The sequence below is a fragment of the Prinia subflava genome, chromosome 3 (genome assembly GCF_021018805.1).
Source record: "Prinia subflava isolate CZ2003 ecotype Zambia chromosome 3, Cam_Psub_1.2, whole genome shotgun sequence".
Lineage (NCBI taxonomy): Eukaryota > Metazoa > Chordata > Aves > Passeriformes > Cisticolidae > Prinia > Prinia subflava.
This window is the reverse complement of record NC_086249.1, coordinates 15,271,044-15,290,553: the sequence shown is the minus strand read 5'-3', so window position 1 is coordinate 15,290,553 and position 19,510 is coordinate 15,271,044. Positions and strand designations below refer to the sequence as shown.

The 19,510-nt window shown below is 41.6% G+C and overlaps 1 protein-coding gene across 21 annotated transcripts in view; it reads right to left on the bottom strand.

Annotated features, from left to right (window-relative positions):
* LOC134548834 (zinc finger and BTB domain-containing protein 20) overlaps positions 1-19,510 on the bottom strand; it is a 472,135-nt gene that overhangs the window by 28,407 nt on the left and 424,218 nt on the right. For 17 of the 21 annotated variants that reach the window (XM_063393948.1, XM_063393944.1, XM_063393953.1 and 14 more), the window contains one exon: positions 6,067-6,163. The gene's annotated coding sequence lies outside the window, so the exon portion shown is untranslated. Of the gene's footprint in view, positions 1-4,690; positions 5,676-6,065; positions 6,164-19,510 lie in introns of those variants that run through there. The other 4 variants (XR_010079934.1, XR_010079932.1, XR_010079933.1 and 1 more) reach the window with 2 other exon arrangements.

Sequence of the window (19,510 nt, the reverse complement as noted above, 5' to 3'; positions counted from 1 at the left end):
ATTACTATTTAACAGTCCTGTTTTTAGTTATTATAAGGTTTAAAGCTAATATGCCCTCAGAATGTCTTTTATAGCCCCCCCCTTCTTCTACCAGTTTTACTTCCTTTACTATGACACATCTTAAAGCTTACATCAATTTCTTACAAACAATTATAATTTCATTCTTTAAGCTAACAAGCTAAAGGTTTACTTCCATGCTTTACCTGGCCGATCTTTTAAAACTTTAAATTTTTATAATCATCCCAGGCTTTCATTTGATGATCTCTACAGTTACATTTTTGACATGAATCACAGCGCGGTATCTCACACGGGTCACTCTGGCAGGAGAGCAGGGGAGCCGGGCGGGCCGGAGCCATCCCGGTGGAACCCATCATCTCCGGCCGACACCGGAGCGGTGCCGGGGCACCCCGGCAGCACCCCTGCCCCCGCCTGCCGGCAGAGCGCTCTCGACAGGCCGGGACTCCCCTCACGGAGGGCCGGGCCGGGAGCCCCTTCTCCCGAAGCGCCTTCGCCCTCCCGCGTCCCAGCCGGGACGGGGTTTGAGGGCTGCGCCGCCCTCTCGGTTCCGAACGCGGTCCAACAGCGCGGACAGCGCCGTCCCGCGGGGCCGAGCAGTGCTTCCATCAAGGCCTTACATAAGGGGGCAGGGCCCGGCCGCCGCCATTGCCTGCGGCCGCCGCCGGGAGACAGCACCCACACGGCCCGGCCCGAGGAGCAGCGCGGGGAAGAAAAACTGCGATTAGAATGAAGATACAGCTGAAACGGGCCCGAAAGAAAGAAAACAAATCCTTCCCCCAGCCCTCCTCCGTAAAGCCCCCCCTCCAGGAGGTGGTGGCGCGGAAGGGATGCCCTGGACCGGCCGGAGGCAGCAACAGCGCCGGTGGCAGCCGGCCGGGACTTCGGGTGCGGCCGGGAGCTGAGCTCTGCAGGGCAGCCACGGCCAGCCAGCGGCCACACTGATAACCCCGCAGCTTCTGGCAGCCCCGGGGCGTTCTGGATTAGCGGGACTGTCAGTCTCCATGCCATGGTATTGCTGCTGTAAACTATCCCTTGTAAGTGGGCACATGTATTTTAAAGTACTCGGACTGCATATGTTTTGTTTGTAACAGCCCGCATGGATCTTTGGCATGATCTCTGGCACACCTCCACACACCTCATTTCCAGATTCCAGGACATTCCCATGTGCAGCCAGCGTGCACTGGGGACTGCAGGAGATCTGCATAAACCAGTGGATTTTTACAGCATTGCTACCCAATAGCAATGATAATACACAGGGAACAAAGGCTGTACGTAGGCTTGGACTCTGGATGCCCAGGGCAATGAAGTTCCTTGTACCTGGGGGCTGAACTGCTGTGTTTAAGGTCTGTTTTCAGCTCAGAGTTAGCCCAAGTTATTGGAATACATGCGTGGAATACAGCCTCTGACTCCAAGTCTATCCACACACAAAGCTGCCTACCCTGGGCAGGAGACTGCTGTTATTTGCAGAATGGAGGCTTAGTCTGAGTAAACAAGACTTGTCAGTCAACTAGGACAGCCATAGTTCTGTTGTTAAACCAAGCACTGACTGATGTTTCATCCTGTGGCTGATCTTGCCTGTGCCTCCCAGGCCTTCAAAACTCATTAGAGGGACAGGTTAAAAAATACTGTAGCAACAGACAGTGACACCAAGGAGGCTGTGCAAAGCATCTCCTGCTTCTTCCTATTCAAACCTATATATTTCCTGCTTCACTCCTAAGGCTGACACTGTGTTATCAAGATGCTCTTGTGTCATCACTTTTCCACACTGTAGTCCTGCAGCTCGGTGACTTTTGCTCGCTAGAATATAGCAGTGGTGCTGACTGGCACTGGAGATGACACCTCTCCACAGCAGTTCATTTCTCTCACTGTTCAGACATGGGATGCATGTCACTACCACCTGAAAGGAAAGCAGACTTCCACAGGAGGGAAGCTAAGGAATCAGCAAAGTCAGCTAAGGATCTAAAGAAAGCTCTTCAGAAAAGAAAAATCCTGGGGACGCTGTGATCAAAACTACCTATGAAGAAACCCAAACAAAGTTCTCCACCCTGTAGTGTCCAACTACTCTTGCCAGCAAAGGCAAAGCCACAGCAATCCTGCTGTTTTTGGAAGTATATTGCTATTTTTTTGTTCTACCTTATCACCCATACAGAAAGCTCCTATTGCCATGATCTTCACCTATATATTCTAATTAAATATTCTTACATTCTCTTACACAGTCTACTTCTGTTGCTATCTTATTGCTATAAGTCTTCACAGGGAGAGTTGTTAAGTACTCAATCAGGCTGTGGCATCTCCATCCTTGGAGATTTTCCAAACTTAATTGAACAAGGCCCTGAATAACCTAATCCAGCTTGGAAGTCAGCTCCGCTCCGAGCAGGGAATTTGACTAGAGACCTCCAGAGGACCCTTCCAACCTAATTCTTTTTCTGATTGCACACTACTTCCATGAACACTTTCATCAGCAAGCTCTCTAATATATCTCCATGTTCCAGAAGGTAAAAATGGCACACTAAATTTGGAAAACTGTGAATTGTTATAACTACGTCAAAAACCCTGAAAGAACAAGGGTAGCAGCGAGAAGGAAACAAGTAATAAATATTGGTTGTGGAACCTTCCCAAATTACACCTGTTTATGTCCCCTCTCTGGAATTCATTGATTGGCAATCCTATGTGATTATTTCAGTGGTAAGGGTAAGTCTACCTTGCTGGTTTGGTTCTTAGGACAACCTTTTCTACATACTGATCTTGGAAAAGAGCTGTTTGCTATTTACTTGTTAGTAGGGGCAATAAGTGCCCTGTTTGGGATGCAAAGGACTTGGGAATGTGCTCTTGGAGCTAGGGGCTCCGTTCTGATCTCTGGTTATCTCCTCCACACATACCTGTGGTGCATTACAAGTCCTTTGCTGATAATACTACTAATACTACGAATACTGAACTGATTCTTATTATCAGAGGGCCATCATCATCCTTGCTCCTTGTGAGGAATGGCAGAAGGGCAATACAGCAAAGAGATGGCACTTTTGTACATGGACTTGATGCACAGAATCCCAGAAGCTGGGAACAGAGAAGATACTGACTTTCAAAGTCTAGAGGGTCCCTGCAGAGTTTATATTTGCTACTGATTTACAAGAGATTTATCCAGTTTATTTCTAAACATCCTACCTACAATATCACTTTAAATTTTCTGTCCTATGTCCACGTGCTTCCCTTTTGTTGGTATTCACTTTCAGCATTCCCTTATATTTATTGTGTTATTTTTTCATTATGCTAATTTACACCACTTAAAATATATTCTCTTCTTTCTTCATTGTGTGCTCTCCAGTACCTAACAGTAGGCTTCCACTGTCATCCCTGAACCGAACTGTGTGTATCAGTACTTGCCAGCTCTTATGTAAAGCAAAATGTACAATCACTGCCATCATTTTATTTCTGTTTTCTGTCAGCAGCCTCATTGCACTGAGGCACTCTCTCCTTTCCATGTACTTTAACACTGCACTATCACACAACAAGATCTCAAATGGTGGGCAACTCACAACGATGCAGTGGCTGCAATGATCTGGGCACTGGCTGTAAGCTAGAATTGGCTCATTTCTGTTTCATTTGAAGGCAGAATGGGTAATATTTTGGGTGTCCTAACCTCAAAGCTATCTAGAAACTAATTACTACCTCTGAGCTTTGGAATGCCTTTAAAACCCCTGCCACACTTCCCCTTTCTTGCTGCCACTCTTGCATACAACTTTCTCTCCCTCAATCCTCCACTTGCTCTCCACAGTTGATTTCTTTGCATGCACCTCTCTTGCAACCATTCCAAACCTTGAGTTTGGAATGAATTTCCTCTGGATGAGTTAACACGTCTCACAGAGGGGCCAGCAAACCAGGTCCCTGTCAAAAATAGACAGTGTATGTTGTACTTCTCACACAGCAGCTCTAACTAATGCTTGAACCTTCCCTTACAGGGGGAATAGCTCTCTGTCCTGCAGAGACATCAGGTTAGCCCTGAACAAATTAGCTCAGGTATAGGAACCAATGTAGCTGTGCAGAGCCCACAGTAGCATCCTGGCTCTCAGGGGAAGCTATGATAATGTGACTGCATGAGAATAATACTACATAATGAACAATAATGAGGCAGTTTTCAGCCTCTGAATACAGGGAGGGCTGGGTCACCAACCAGACCTTTGTTCATCGCATATTAAACAGAACATAGGGAACACGCCACAGGGTTGCTGGTGTTGTTGTAAGTGCTGCTGCTGGCTGAGTCTGCACACCCATGTTCCAGGCATTATTTCACCTCTTCATAGCTATGGCATCACCTTATAGAAAGTGCCCTCAAGTCAGAGATGCCTGTAGTGTCCAAGCACTGCACTTAACTCACTGGTGCACAGTGTGTTTGTAACCTCAGTAATTCAGAGGCTGTATATAATTGGAAAAAACCCCAAAACTCCAGCTTTTCAGATCCTAAAAATAAGAGTGTGAAAATAGTTCACGTCTGATTTTAAGCAATATTTTTCCTGAGTGTTCTGCTGCACATTCTTCCTCTGCCTGTGTGCGACTAACACAGCTCCTGATATCAGTGCTTATCACTGCCAGTGTTGTGTCTCTTCCAGACATGACATTGACAATACATATTTAGAAACTGACAAAGTAAAGAGAGAGAGATGAGTACAATCACTGAATATAAAAGAAACAGGCCTGAAAGAACAACAGGAACCCACTGAAATCTGCCCGGAGACCTCACCTCAAAATTCAGGGCACACTGAATGCCAGCGCTGAGGGTGAAGCTTCCCAAGACAAGCTCACTTTAAACCACCTGAGCCATCAGAGTTTTCCTGCTAGAAGTCTTGCTTCAGTAGTTAAAAGTCCTGCACAGGCTGGCTGCCTGAATATTCACACAGCTTCTCTGATGATTTTGCAGCCACATTGATCTTCATGCCATTGCGGCTACATGACTGGCAGTTTGTTTAAAATCTCTGATTGCAAGTTTGTGTCATACAATGGAAAACACAAACTCCTGAAAACATCACCATAAAATGTAATATGAAAGAGAAATCCCAGCGGAACACTGCAAAGCAAGAATGGGAGGCACGGAGAATTGACAAGAGAGACCCAATGTTCTAGTGCAATAAAAGCCTGGAAAATTTAATCAACACAGAAAAGTAAAATAAACTCCAAAATCCCTTACAGGAGACTGATTAACATAATTAAATTAAACTCAGAGATTAAGTTAAAGTAAGATTGAAATTTGCTGTGTCCTTTTCAGGCCTGAAGTAAGGTTTATACGGCCTAAAATTCGTCCATTTATTCCATCCAAACCACAAGTCTCATGAGAGTTGGGTCCTGACTACAGAGCTTGCCTGACTTGTGACATCAGAGCATCTCAGCTACACTAACGCTGTGACAATACTGACAATTACTGAGAATTGATCAAAAGAATTAAAAACTATTATATTTACCAGGGGAAAAGTACAAATATTAGACAAGTGGTCATTTCAGAGCATAATAAAGCTACAATGCAAAGTCAGAATTCTCTCAGGCAACTTCACCTATGTAATTCAGCCAAATCTACCAAATCATAATGGCCTTAAGTCACAAATGTCTCAAGGCCCAGAAGATAACAGTGTAAACCTTTAAGAAGTTGCAGTAGATTCCATCTGTATTGCCTGAAACACCAATGAGAGGAAAGGTGTCTCATTAAAAAGTAAAAAGAATAAAAAAGAAGATAAACACTGCAAAGACAAACACGGATGAACCAACTTAGACAGCACGAACTAGAGCAATAAGCAGGGAGAACCTGCCAAACTAGAAGACACAAGCAGATCAAACCAGCCATTGCTGAACTATGCTGTGAGGCTATGACTTAAATATTTAACAGTTTTTACTGACATACTTTTTGCCCACATATTTCCTTGCAAATTTCAAAAGCAAAACTTAGTTTATCCTCATCAGTAAGGCTCACAGGTGCTGCAGTTTGTTTTTGTTTTTGTAAGATGTCTTTTTTTTTTTTTTTTTTGCAGAACAAGAAGCCTTTTATAAGAGATAAAATATACTTACAGTGGTTTCCAAATGGTATCACTCTTCAGGTAAATTACTCCAAGCCTTGGACCTAGTGCAGACGTTCATTGGGGCAGGGAACAGAGAGAGGCTGTGTCTGTACCAGGAAGAATCAAAAGGAAAGGTCAGGGGGAAATAATAATTATTTACTGAGAGCAAGAAAACTTGCTACAACTCTAACTGGATTTCTGTGCTATGAGTACAGCTGGCTGCAGCCTGGTAGTGCTGAATTCCCGCTTCAACCCCTCCGGCCCTGGCTGCAAACGACCATAGAGTCAGTCCCCAGTTACCCCAGTCTGCCCATGCAACCCAATCCAGTGAAGCAAGGAGGAGAGGGAGGATTAGCCAGAGAAGTGCTATCAGCAGGATTCCCTCTGAGAAATCGCTCACTCCAATGGCATGAGCACGGAGCACTGATGGAGAGCTAGCACAAGCTTGGCACTGAAGTGCATCTCATCAGAACAACAAGGCCAGTCCTGTTCCGAGCAGCAACAAACACTTCTTCAGGACTGAAAGGCAGGAAAAGGATGGAAAAAAATCCTCCTTCGTGTCTTTTGCTGTCTTTACATCACAAAAAGCATGGCTCATATCAAAGCAGAAATTCTACTTTTCTCTCATCAGTCACCTGGGCTACTGCAGTGACACCAGGGAAGTAACTTATTGCCAGCCTTGCAGGGAAGGTTCAGCTCAGTAGCATTTTTATCTCTGAAATCTTCTGAGCTGAAGAGATATTTGGAACCAATGGACTGAGATGGAAAGGGATCCACAGAAAAACCTCAGCTCCAATATTTATTAGATGGTGATTTCACCATCCAGATCTAGGTTTTGGGAGTATTTACATTTTTGGGGGACTTGAATCTCTCTCTAGACTAAGAGAACTCCTCCTTTGCTAGCTTCTTATTATGCTTTGGTGGCTCACTGTGGGTATGTTGGGAGTATGTCTGAAGTTGACATCCAGAGGCAGAATTAAATCCTGCACATTTCACTTATGCAAAGAACTCTAGAGACATCAGCCTATTCAGTTCTGTCCACAGTAAAGCCACTGGCGCCACTTCCATGAAAAAATGATCTCTGAGCACACCAGAAAAGCAAATATTTGTTTTATCAAAGGAATCAAGAAGGTGAATGAAAAATGGTAAGAGATGTAATTGTTATTTCACAGGTAGCTAATGTCACTGTGCAAGCTGGAATTTATGTCTGAAAATGCAACACAAAAAAACCCTACTGTTCCTGCAGCAGGAACACTCCAATGAGCACCAACAGACACAATGAAGGATTTTAGATGACACTGTAATAATGTACTTCACAAAATATACATTCAGTTTTATGTTCAATTCACACATTTTGTAATGATGATGTTTCTTAGTGACTGGGATATAGACTAAATTCTGATTTCAACAGGCTACATAAAACCTGGCAGCTACATTTTACAGGGGCTCAAGCAAACATTTTCTTTGATTCCAGTTCTTTTAGGTTCTCCCCTCTTAGAGTCTGCTTTGAATTGCAAATTAAGTAAATTCAAACACACACACAAAAATCTACAACTTAGCCTGAAACTCTGAGTTTCACCAGGGCTTGGGAGAGGAACCACATGCATCAAGTTAGTTCAAAAGAATTACATAAAATAGTGACACTTTTGACCAGAACCAAGGACTGAATTTCAAAGGTGCAGCAATGCCTAAGGTTTCTGTAGATTTAAGTCCTTGCTAACACTCAGCATGGCTTACTTTCAAGATCTCCTTCCCACTTCCGTATACACCCCACCTGTTCTGTTAAATGCTGGCCCTGCTTCTTATATCCACTTTGCATGCATCAGTCTGTCTTTTATTTGGCTATTGCTCACCTTTTAAAGGCATAAATCCCACGTGCCTTAAAGACTACCTCATACTTCAGATAACGTGCATTTTTAACTTGTACTAGAAGCAGAAAAATCACAGGATCGGGTCTTTAGTCTTTACTTCAGCAGAACTCCTGCTCACTTCACTCCTAATTTCACACAAGAGAAGCCTAAGAACTGCATGTACTAATCCTGCATATTTTGTCACCTCTCTTTTTGTGTCATTATTGCTCTTCCAATCTCTGGAATCCCAATCCAAGTGGCTCTCTCTTGTAGCACTGCCTAGCACTCAATCTGGCTTCACATCAAGGGTCAGGCAGACAAGTTGTTAGAGATGGGCTGTTGGAAGTCTTCTACAAAATCTGGGCTCAAAAATCTCTGTGAAAGGCAATACTTAAAATATCTTCATTTTTCTCCATGTTTTTTGCTATGGCCTGGGAAGATCTCTCTCTTTCCTCCAGTGTGATGAGCATTAAGCACTGAGATCCTCAGCAGTTGCTAGCAGTTACTTTTTAAGTACATAAAATCAACAAAGCTGATGGTACTTCTTAAGACATTGGGATGGCAACAGAGAATGAAATATCCCAATTTTTTGTAAAAGATTTAATTTAGCTTTGGAAAAAATTAGAGGAAAACAATCTTCAACCATAAGAAGACTGGGCAAAAAGAGAGACAAGCAGGACAACAGAGGAATGTGATGTATGACATTGGGTAAAGTAACTTCTCCCCTGTCTACCTGGTCTCTTCTATCCAGAAAAAGAAAGCATTATATTTCTGTTCCATGGGGTACTGTGTGCTTAATTAAGATTTTGGAGGATAAATTTTCTGCATGAATGCATTCCAGAAATGCAGACTTTATTACTTAAATATTCCCACTAATGATAGTGACTTGGGCATTTTATATATGCTCACTTTTTTTCCACCTTGCTCTGTCCAAGTTTTATCTGTAATTTAGAGGGTGTGAGGAACATTAATTGTGTCAGTGTTTTTATTAAGGAAGGTCCATTTTATGAGAGTAGTGATGTACTACAGATTGTGATTTAAGATGTACACTTTAGGTCAGTTTTATACTGACTTCAGTGCAGTTGCAGTGGGCATAAAGTCAGGAGAAAATGTGGTACTTTACATAATAATGCTAATGATTAATGGGCTCGTGGACCATAACTCTATATTCTGAGGCACTGATCCTCCTTCTCCCTCCTGAAATTTGTGTCTTGACCCTTTCATCTCTTGTTAGCTACCTTTCCAGGGCTGTCCATTAATCAGCACCATTGATCTGATGTGGTCTGTCATACTGTATTACCTAAAACACACAGATGCAGGCACTGGCCTGACTCTGCTCTTTACACAACACACCATCATATTTCCTTTACAGATGACTTAAATATCATAAACATCAACTTACTGCTTCTGCTTGGTCCTGAAACTGGCTTTTTCTAGATTAGTTCCCTGCAGGATATTTCTATCTCTCCCCCAAGATGTACTTCTGTCTGCTCAGAGACACCCTCAAATGCAATACTCCCTGCTTGTTAGGGGCACTCCTATGTCTAACCAGCAAGGGACAATCAGCAAAATAGCTCCTTCTCTTTGCTTGAGACCTGGTACCACTATCTTCTCTTACTTTTTTTTACTGATTCCTGATCAAGCAGACTCACGTTTTTAGTTGATTGCTATTTATTTTATTCCTGCAATAGTCTTTTCTCTGATATCGTCAGAATGCTTCCTTCTGCCTTTCCTCTGATCCCTAGTAATGAAAAAAATTAAAAGATGAGCTTCTTGTGAGCTTATTTCTGATTACTCTTATTTGCTGTGCTGGAACAGTGCTGCCTATCATGAAGCAGTGGAAAGTAACTTGCTACTGCCTCAGAAGTTAGCACGTCTGAACTTGATCCACATATTGTTCAGCTTTCTTGAGTCAGGTGGGTTGAGTTTTAAGTGGTGCTTTCACAGTCATAGTATATTTTCAGACTGGTCTGTCTAGGCTAAATTAAATTCTTTTTGGTCACTTTTTCTCTCTGGGAGTAGCATTTTGGATTAAATTCTTAAAGCCATAACAAGAAGCAGGAGATGAGAAGAGCAGTGTTAACCATCAACAAACATGACTCAAGAATGAACTTTCTGCATGAAGTAGGTTATTCCAGATACATTTTACTGTTTCTCTGTAAGAGGAGAGTATGAACAAGGTTAGGCCATTGGCTACCTACAGGTAGCTATCCAACCCCAATGTCTTAGAGATCAAGACAGACTGAGATATAAAAGCCACTGTTCTAGCAGAGGCCAGAACTTGTGCCAAAAAGCCAACAAAAATTTAGCAACATAGGACATGTTATGAGAAGGCCCATAAGCATGGATTTTTCACAGTCAAGGCTTCATTTCCAAGAGGAAATGGCTCATTTCTGTATTCTACTGGGAACGTTGGATGTCCACTATCAGTATGGCCTCAAAATCAGAAATTAATTTGTTAATGGATTAGACATTTACAGAAAGACTGTTTAAAGAGGCTGGACTGCTCTAGCCTGGTAAAGGCCAATTTCCCACGCAGACGTGTTTGCAATAGCACTTGAGAAAAAAATCTCTCCCTGAAGTCCTAGAGGTACTTACTGAAATCCAGAATAGTAATGTAGTTTGTAGGAAAGTCTACATTATGTTCCCACTTTTTGTCTCACAAGCTCTCTATTACTTGTCTGCATCAGTTTCTTTTTCCCTTCTTTCAGTGCCTTTTATCTGATACTATAGAATTTCACTGCTCTTAAGCTGCAATTCTTAAGTTTGATTTTGGCACTTGGAATAGGCATTTTCGATGTCTCCTTTTTGTCTGTTGATTCTCCTGATATTTCTTTCTATTTGCAAGCAGTACTCTCAGTAGGTAACAGCTAACTATGCCCAAGAGTTCAGGTCAAAAAGGATAGTTCTTCTCTTTCTGACTTCCCTTTCCACTTTCCATGCCGAATCCCGTCCTTCCTGAGGCAGTGGTACAAGGTCTCAGCGCAGAACATTCAATCTCATTTAAGATCTAACTCTGAGTGCTGCCTGTTTTCCACTAACGAAGCTCAGTGTGTTGGGTGTGTAAATTCCACACCTGCAGGTGTGGCAGGTGCCCAAGCAGAATGTGCTTCGCTCCCTTGGCTGCTCCTCGCAGGGGGCAGAGCAGGATAAAAACATGCTTGGCAATGTTAAGCAACTGTTTGGACTTTGCACCTGATTTGAAATGAAGATAACTGCTACTTGGAGGAGGAAACTAAATGTCAGTTGTTGGTAGGCCTGATCAGAGCAGGAGAGAGTCACCAAAAGCCATAATGTAACATTCAGCTAATTGTTTAAATGAATACAAAAATCTGTGATGCCAAACTGAACTATGGCAGTGTGTCAGATCTCTTTTCACATGTGGTAACAAGAAGAAACAGTATTGTATGCATACATAGATATATACATACAAGTAACCATATATTTATGTATGTATGTAGAGTTATGTACATGATCATTATTGTAAAATTATCTTGTTCTGACAAAACATTGCTGGGTATAAAACAGTTCTTTGCAGTTCTTTGTATTCCTACTATGGAGCTTTCACAGTTGTACCTGAATGCTGAGTGAAACCACGTAATTTTCAAAGCAGTTCATTAAAGTGGAGTGTGACTGAGGCTGTGGATCTGTGCTCAGTGGAACTGCACCTACATAACCTTTCCTGGGAACAGACTGATTTGTGGGTAGTGCTCGTATACTGTGAGCATCGTTGAATCTTGAGTGCTACTTTTCTACAGATACTTAGTATTAATAGAAGCAGTTTGAGGGTATAAACAGCCTCAGGCATTTATGTGCTGATGCTGTAGGTTACAAGGCGTCAGCATTATGGCATGAAACTCAAAAGGTTCGTAGGAGGGGAACAAGTAAGAGGTTTAGGTTTTGAAGCCATGAACACTCAGGATGGCCAGTGCAATCAGAACATTGTCTTGTTAACAAGAAGGCGGCACTCGGACAACATGACACCACCTTGCTACTTTAAGCAAGATTCTCACAAAACTAAAGGTATAGTTGTGCTGCAATTAACACCAATGTTTCTGAAACTGAAATATGAATTGCCATCACTGCAATCACAAGAGACTAAGAAAATGTGTAGAAATTAAATTGTTACAGTAATATATCCGCCTAAGCTACTGCTTTGGCTAGATGAGCCAGATTAGCTCATGACAGATGAGCTTCATGAACATTTCATTGCCAAGGAACCCTGTCAAAATATTGGTGATTTCTCCGAATCTGTTCAACATCATGGAGATGTCAAACGAAATCTGAAAGGACATTATTTTTCAGGAAGAACAAAAACAATGAAAGCATACGAAGAAAATGAGCTGAGTTTCTTCCTCCTCCCCTACACGTTACTTTGGTTTCACTAAACGCTGTCCTTGCAAATACTTTGGCATAAACCCTGAAACCCTTTAGTCCCATAGATGCTGGTGAATTGCAGAAAGTACTGAACGTCCTCAAAGAACAGACCTCCCTGTTTCAGTAACCAGGTTTTCAAACAATGTATTTTCACTGAGGTGCAGGGACTGTGTAATCTCACAACAATTTAATCAAGATTTACACCACTGTCACTGGTTCTGCCAGTGTCCCATACCCCCGTCCCTCCTGGTCACAGTGGTACAACACTTGATGCATCAGTGTCTGGCCACCAAGCTTGTGGTTCTTATGCTGAAAGATGATCTCAATCACAACTCAGAAGTACCCTTTCATGAATATGGAACATGATACAAAATGGTAAGTGATAAAAGTAATTAAATACTGTTTTTTTTCATGGCTTGTTGCTTGCGGAAACTATGAGATACTGTTTACATTAATTAAAGGTACAATTCCATGTAGGACAGTGGAATAAATTTCACCTCTAAATTTCAGTAGATTTTATCCATTTGTCACAGAACTATCCCCTTCAAGGCAAACTAAGAAATGAAAGTTTCACTGATACATCTGGTTTTCTCAAGCACCAAGAGCCAGGTTATCAAATAAACAGAAAAGCTGAACACCCTCCTTCCCCCCAAAAAAGACCTTAGCATCTTCTTGATAGAATTCCTTCTTCTCCCTCATATTTCATTATGTGACTTGTTTTATAAGGAGATGAAAATGTTTGCACAGTTTTTATCTGCCTTTACTAGAGGAAGATTGATATTAAAAATCACATTCACATGGATTCTGAGGGACAAAGTCTGAGGCAAGGAATCTTTTCCTTAAGTTTTAACATTTTTACCACCACTGCCTGAATGATGAGCTAAACAACTGTGTTACTGTTAGTAATGAAAAAATTTAAATTATTTTTAATTTTTTTTTGTTGTTTTGGATGACTGTCTCTGTCTCTGAAGATTTCCCTTGCCAGTCATTCATTAAAGAGCTGGTAACCAACACAGTGAAAAGACTAGGTAAAAAGCACCACAAACGTGTTTTCCCATATCATTCTTCCTGTGTGTTTGCTGCCTCTGGCCTCAAACTGTAAAAATGAAAGCTTGTTTGATTTATGTCAAAAACTATATATAAAATATCACACAGGATCCACAGAGAAACCGAGTCACTCTGGGCTTTAGTTTCATTATCCATTGAGGAATAACTGACTACAGCCTTGGAGTATGTAGAACTGATCAAAGCACTTGCTTCTTCACAAGCAAAGAGAAAACCACTGTAGATTTCCTGTTTCATGCTTCAGTGCCAAAACACAATGAAAAAAGTTCTAGATGAGTATGTGAATTATTCTAAAACATTGTTCAATCAAATCTGATGGTTATGCGCATTTGTGAAACTCATCATTTGAAATGTCAAGTCACTGACAGCAGTATGTCCTGAGGTATGATGTATATTTGTGATAATTATTTGCTTTTTAAAGTTATGTATCATCTGCATCAAACCAGGATTTTCCTTAAGTGTGCCTGATATGTAGAGATGTCAGTGCCAGCTGCGTTATTCAGATCTGGGTTTTAAACACCCTGTGCCAGGAAAATACAGAGTCAGGATATGACTACAATGCCATTTTTAAGGCACTCTGAGTTATTTTTCACTATTCTCTTAAAACTGTACACAGTGTGGCTGATGGAGAATGATTACTAACATTAATAGTAGCTGAAGTGATTTCTGTGCAGTATATGCAGCATGATGCATTAAGGAAAATAACACAGCAATAACTGTTATTTTTACTTCAGTATTAGCAAATGATACTCTTGGGATTTATTGTAATTCAGTATTCAGTTCTCTTCTGTGGCTCTTAGAGGCCTCTTCTCTGGTCATTTCAAAACTTTCTTGAATGAAACTGAAGGCAGTTGGCTCTGTTGTTGGATAAGTTCTGCTAACGTAGGAGGGCTGTCTCCTGAGTGCTAAAAAGACCATTTGCAAATCTTCAGCATCTTCTTCCTTGACAGCAGAAGTTACTATCCAGAATGGTTTAGATGATGCTGAAATGAAATTTTACAGGAGATCCACAATCTTCCAAGAAGAGGCACGGTAGGGAATGGCAGTGACTTGAGAGGACCTGATAGCAACTTCCCCACCTTTTATTTTTGGAAAGTGACACTGTAAATAAGCACCCCACCAGTGTTTGAACTCAACATTTTTTCTTATCAGGAAAGAAATTCTGTGAGGAGGTGATTGAGTTTTTGACTGCAGACAATCTGGCAGCTACCTTACTCCTGCTATTTTGTGACAGAAAATATTATAAAAAATGGCCCAGATGAACAAAATTATCAGGGCGCTTGCAAATATTCTGATTTCTGCCATGACCGGCAAGAAGTACCATAGGAGATGGATCAGGAATCTTAGCTGTAGGGGAGCTCAGAGCTATTCTAGTTCAATCAGATTTCACAATTTGCTCTAATGAAGAGCACTGGCAGAAGTTCAAAGCTACTCCAGGTCTCGACTCTCCCTCCACATTACTATAAAAATGTCTGTAGAAGTGTTAACTGCAGAGGAGCCAAAAGTTGTTTTGGTTCCAGTCTTTCCCAGCAGGAGTAACTGAGAAAATAGAGTAGGAGTGCTAGTTCTGCTCACAGCTCCCTCAGCCTCCTGCAGAACACCAGAGACGTTGCCGGGAACTTGTCAAAAAGTGCCCAGTGCTGTCACCCTTTACAGCTCCTGCAGCCTCAACCACGCCCTGCAAACACCACCAGTACAGATGCACTGGCTCAGCAGCTCCAGAACTCTTTGGAATTAGCATCAGCCTCCACAGCTGATAACCTGAAGTCTGTTTGCAAGCAGAAGCTATCAGGAGGATGGCTGTGTTCAGCCAGCATTGATTTCTTCAGCCTTTTGTCTGTGTCTGCTTTCTGTCTCATTTGGAGGTGGCTACTGCTACTACAAGTAGCATGAATCATGTCTCTGTTAAAAAACAGAGCTCCAATTGTCTTACATAACCCCTGGTAACTGCATGTCTAATAATAGCAAGCCATTCCCAGGTAGGGATTCTGTGTCCCAGACCCAGACATATCCATATGCACGCACACACACTTATTCCTATTACTTTCTACACCTTGTTTCTGGGAAGGAGTGAGCTTTTCACATGCAGTATCACAGTTCTGAGCTGCGGGACATGGCAACTATTATTTTAAAATGCCATTTTCACTTATTGCCTTGAGAAGCCAGTCTGGTATGTGCAATTTGCTTCTCAGCCCAAGCTGCAAGAAGGAGTGAAAAAAACCCCCAACAGCTCTGTTTGGTTTTGAGAGAACATTGAATGGTGAAGGCTATGGTTGGATCCTGTCCTGAAAACTCAAGTCTTTCTAGGTGTTAACTCTCCTTCTGTCTCTTAGTGAAGACCCACATTTTAATAAAGTACTTCTCATAGTTCTGACAAACCCTTGTTTTTACACCTCTCAGTTTCCCCCTTGGAAAAGTAAATGACAGTATGCAACTCTCTCATTTCTGCAAGGCTAATAGATAATGATGCAAATCAATAATGAGGTCTTCAGATGAAGCTTCTCCGAAAATTGAAAATATTATTCTTTTCATAATCCATGAGAGGTCTACAGAAGGAAGGAGTTTCTGAAGATTACTCTTGTGTCACAAAATTCTGAACTTTCGTTCAGTAGGAGGTAATCTTTGCATGACTACCCACAACTAAATCACATAACTGAGCACTGTCCAGACACTTCCTGACCACTGACGGGATTGATACTGGGACCACTGCCCTTGGGAGCCTGTTTGCAAATGCAGTGGTTCTAGACTATTTCACAAGGTTTGCCAAAGAAACCAGTTCCTTCTGACCTCTCTTATCATCAATCACAATTTCTGGGCATCTAGACTTGAATTATATGCTATCACCAACATAAGAGCCAGATTTTAGTTATCTCTGAAACCTCTGTATTCTCTCATTTTAAGAGATGTCTTGGAGCCAGGGATTTGGAAAGGAAGCATGACTTCTGAATTTGTTCAGCTTTGAGAGTTCAGTTTAGTTCAGTTTAGGTTTTTACACTGTGTGAATAGAACACATGTGCGAAGAAACAGCTAAAAACCTAGGTGGTGACATAATAAAAAATGTTCTCCTTCAGCTTTTTTTTTCCTAATCTATTATCTTAGCTCAGATAATCTTTCTTGAAAAACATCAAAACTTAGTGGATCAAATGTTCAGTCTCTGGTTCTATGCCTACCTCTGACCAAGGCATGTCATACTGCATGCCAGGCAGTATCTTTGGAGAAATCCTACTTTCTGTTTTCTCCCTATCTATGGACAACAACCGACAATTTGGTATTGTTGCTATGGGATCGAGTGTCTTCCTTCTTATGAATCCTTGGATCTGCAAATCACCTTATAATAAAGTCAGACCTGAACTAAACCTAGACTGTGTTTGAACTCGTAAAGTGACTGCTCTGGCCAACAATTGCCCTGGTCTGACCGACTTTCATGGATGCCCTCCCTCTAAGTTAGTCTACAGTGATCTCCCACAGATTTCCGTGGGTGCAACGGGGGAAAAAATGGACTGACACTTTTATTTGTCATCAAATAAAAGCCTACAGTTTAGCAGCAATAAGACTACAGTGAAAAGTCCAAAGACCCAAGCAAGTGAAAAAAACCAAATCAAACAAGCAACCTACTGAGTTGTAAACTGTAGTTTATCAGTATCATGCAGTCATGAGCTGACTGTGTTACTGCCCTAGGGTAAGAAGTTCTTACCTTCTCTGTAGGAAGTCAAATTAATTTGCCTTCACTATCTAGTAATCCCTTTGTCAAGCAGTAAGAAATTCAGATATTGGCCCCTCTGTGTTACAATGTATTCTTTGGAAAGTTGAAAAAGAGAAACGAATGGAAACCATCGAACATGCATCAGTTGCTGAACTTGCAGCATTCCTGCTAGAAGAGCAGTATTAATACTGTAATTGCTGATTATAACACTATGTCCCAGTTTCTAGCTAAGCATCTGAGAACACAATGGATCTCGTGCAGTCAGGCTATTTTTATTAGGACTGAAACTCCCGTAGGAAACAATTTAACTGGTGACCCAGTAAACGGTTAAACAAAAGTTAGACCCAAGTTTCCAAAGCCATCTGAACTGGCTTCAAGAAGACATGAAACATCTATGCATCTGGAAAATGGAACTCGCAATTGACTTTTCTGTACCATCTGCTCTCAAGAACATTTTCTGCTCGGGAGTTGCATAAGCAATGAAAAAAAAGCACACAAACAACTTCCTGTACCACGTTTTCGGCCACTTGTAATGACGCATTACAAAGCAAACCAGCTAAATATGCACAACTGTGCCTCACTCCAGATGACAACATGTATTATATAAGAGCAATGCCTGACAGAAAGACACTTATTTCAAGATATCACAACACAAAGAGGACTCAAGGGGAAATATTCACTACATGTGAGAGTTGGGGGCAAGAGCCAGGGAGAGTTTTGCCTCCATCTCAAAAGGCCAAGAGTAGTTCAGAAAAATCAAAAAGCAAACATTTTTTGGTTTACAAAGTAAAATGACAGAACTTGTTGCGCCTCTTTCTGTAAAGGGGAATTTAACTTGTAGTGAATATAAGCTTTTTGTTCTTATTTAATGTCACTTTAATGCATTTTAGATTCAAAATTATTCTTATCCCAAAAGCTTTCAAAAATATAATTTGTTTAGACTCGCTTTGTTTGTCTGTTGGGAAGCCATGGCCTGATTTAATCTTGTATTGTGGCATAAATAAAACAATATCCCCAGGAATTAAGAGCAGTTTAACGAGAATAAAAATATCTACCTCTCCAAATGAGTCCCAAGCCTTTAAAACTGTGCATGTATGTATGTATGTATGTATATGTTGGCCTTTTTCTTTCCAGTGACTGCACTAATGGAATTGGATGGAGACATATGGGGAAATCTGGGTATCTGTGCAAATGCAGGGAGCTGCTGAAGAGGGGCTGTAGCCTTGACTGAAGCAGGGTGTGCAGCTAAAGGAGGTAGTTTGCCTCCACTTGGGGAAACTGAAGTCGAGATGGGTTTCCTCACTAATGAACAGACTCAGCTCAGTCATCAGTGTAGATCTGACCTGGTTTGGGCACGGGCACAGGATCACATTACTGTTAAATTAGCAGGAGTTTGTGTTGCTGCAAGAGGGCAGACGATACCTAATCTAGCCTGAAGTCACAGTGGCACAGACAAGTGACACCTGATCTGACATCCAGCCTGCCACATAAAGACAATCCATTTGTGCTGAAAACATTCAAATTGGTGTGTGAATTTATCCTAGATCAACATTTTGTGTTACACAGCTACAGTGGTTTTGATATTATGACCGAGATCCACTATGGTGTCAGCCTACAGCTTCAGAAACTGATTTTGCATGGAAAAAATCAATTCTATCCTTCTAAATCTGGGGGTAAATCTGGGTGTGCAAACAGCTCCAGGGGAGACAAAATCCCCCACCTGGGAAGCACATTGTCTTTGTAAAGACTAACCACAGAAGAATAAAGGGGTTCACTTCCAGATCAGTATCTATTGCTTTTCATGGGCCAAAAGGACTTAGACCACCAAATTTTCTTCCTAGCTTCAAAATACAGTGGTTTTGTTGTTGATACAGGGTTTTCCTAGATAATGAGCCCTGTAGTCTAGAATGTGCAAGATTAGACAATTCTCAGGAGACAAGTCTGCCTCCAAGAAACTCTCTCAGCCCATGGCAACAAATTCTCAGGTTAATGAAAACTGTTTTAAGATTTCAGCTGAATTAAGGAGGTGCACAGTTCATACAGGTCACCTCTGCATGGGAGGCAACGTTGATATGTTTTCTGTATCTACAGTTCATTAACAGCAAAACCTTGTTCATATCCTCTTTACAACAGCATTCTTCCTTTCCTGCCTAGCCCCCTTCCTGACTCTAATGCCTCACACCTCCATCCATCAGAAGGACACCGTATAAAATTTTGTTCATAATTACATTGGCAAGTCTCCTCTGGTTTTCATGGAAGCTACATCCTCATAAATGAGAGCAGAATTTGGCCCTCTGTCTTTTCAAAAGGAAGACTAACGATCAAATAATTTTCTCACATCTCTGTTTGCACTTTCACAGTCTGGTTACATTGATTTGTGTCTCATAAGTAGACATTTCCTTTGTTGGTTACAAATCAATGTTATAGACCTAGCCTGCCTGCACATTTTTCCCTTCGCT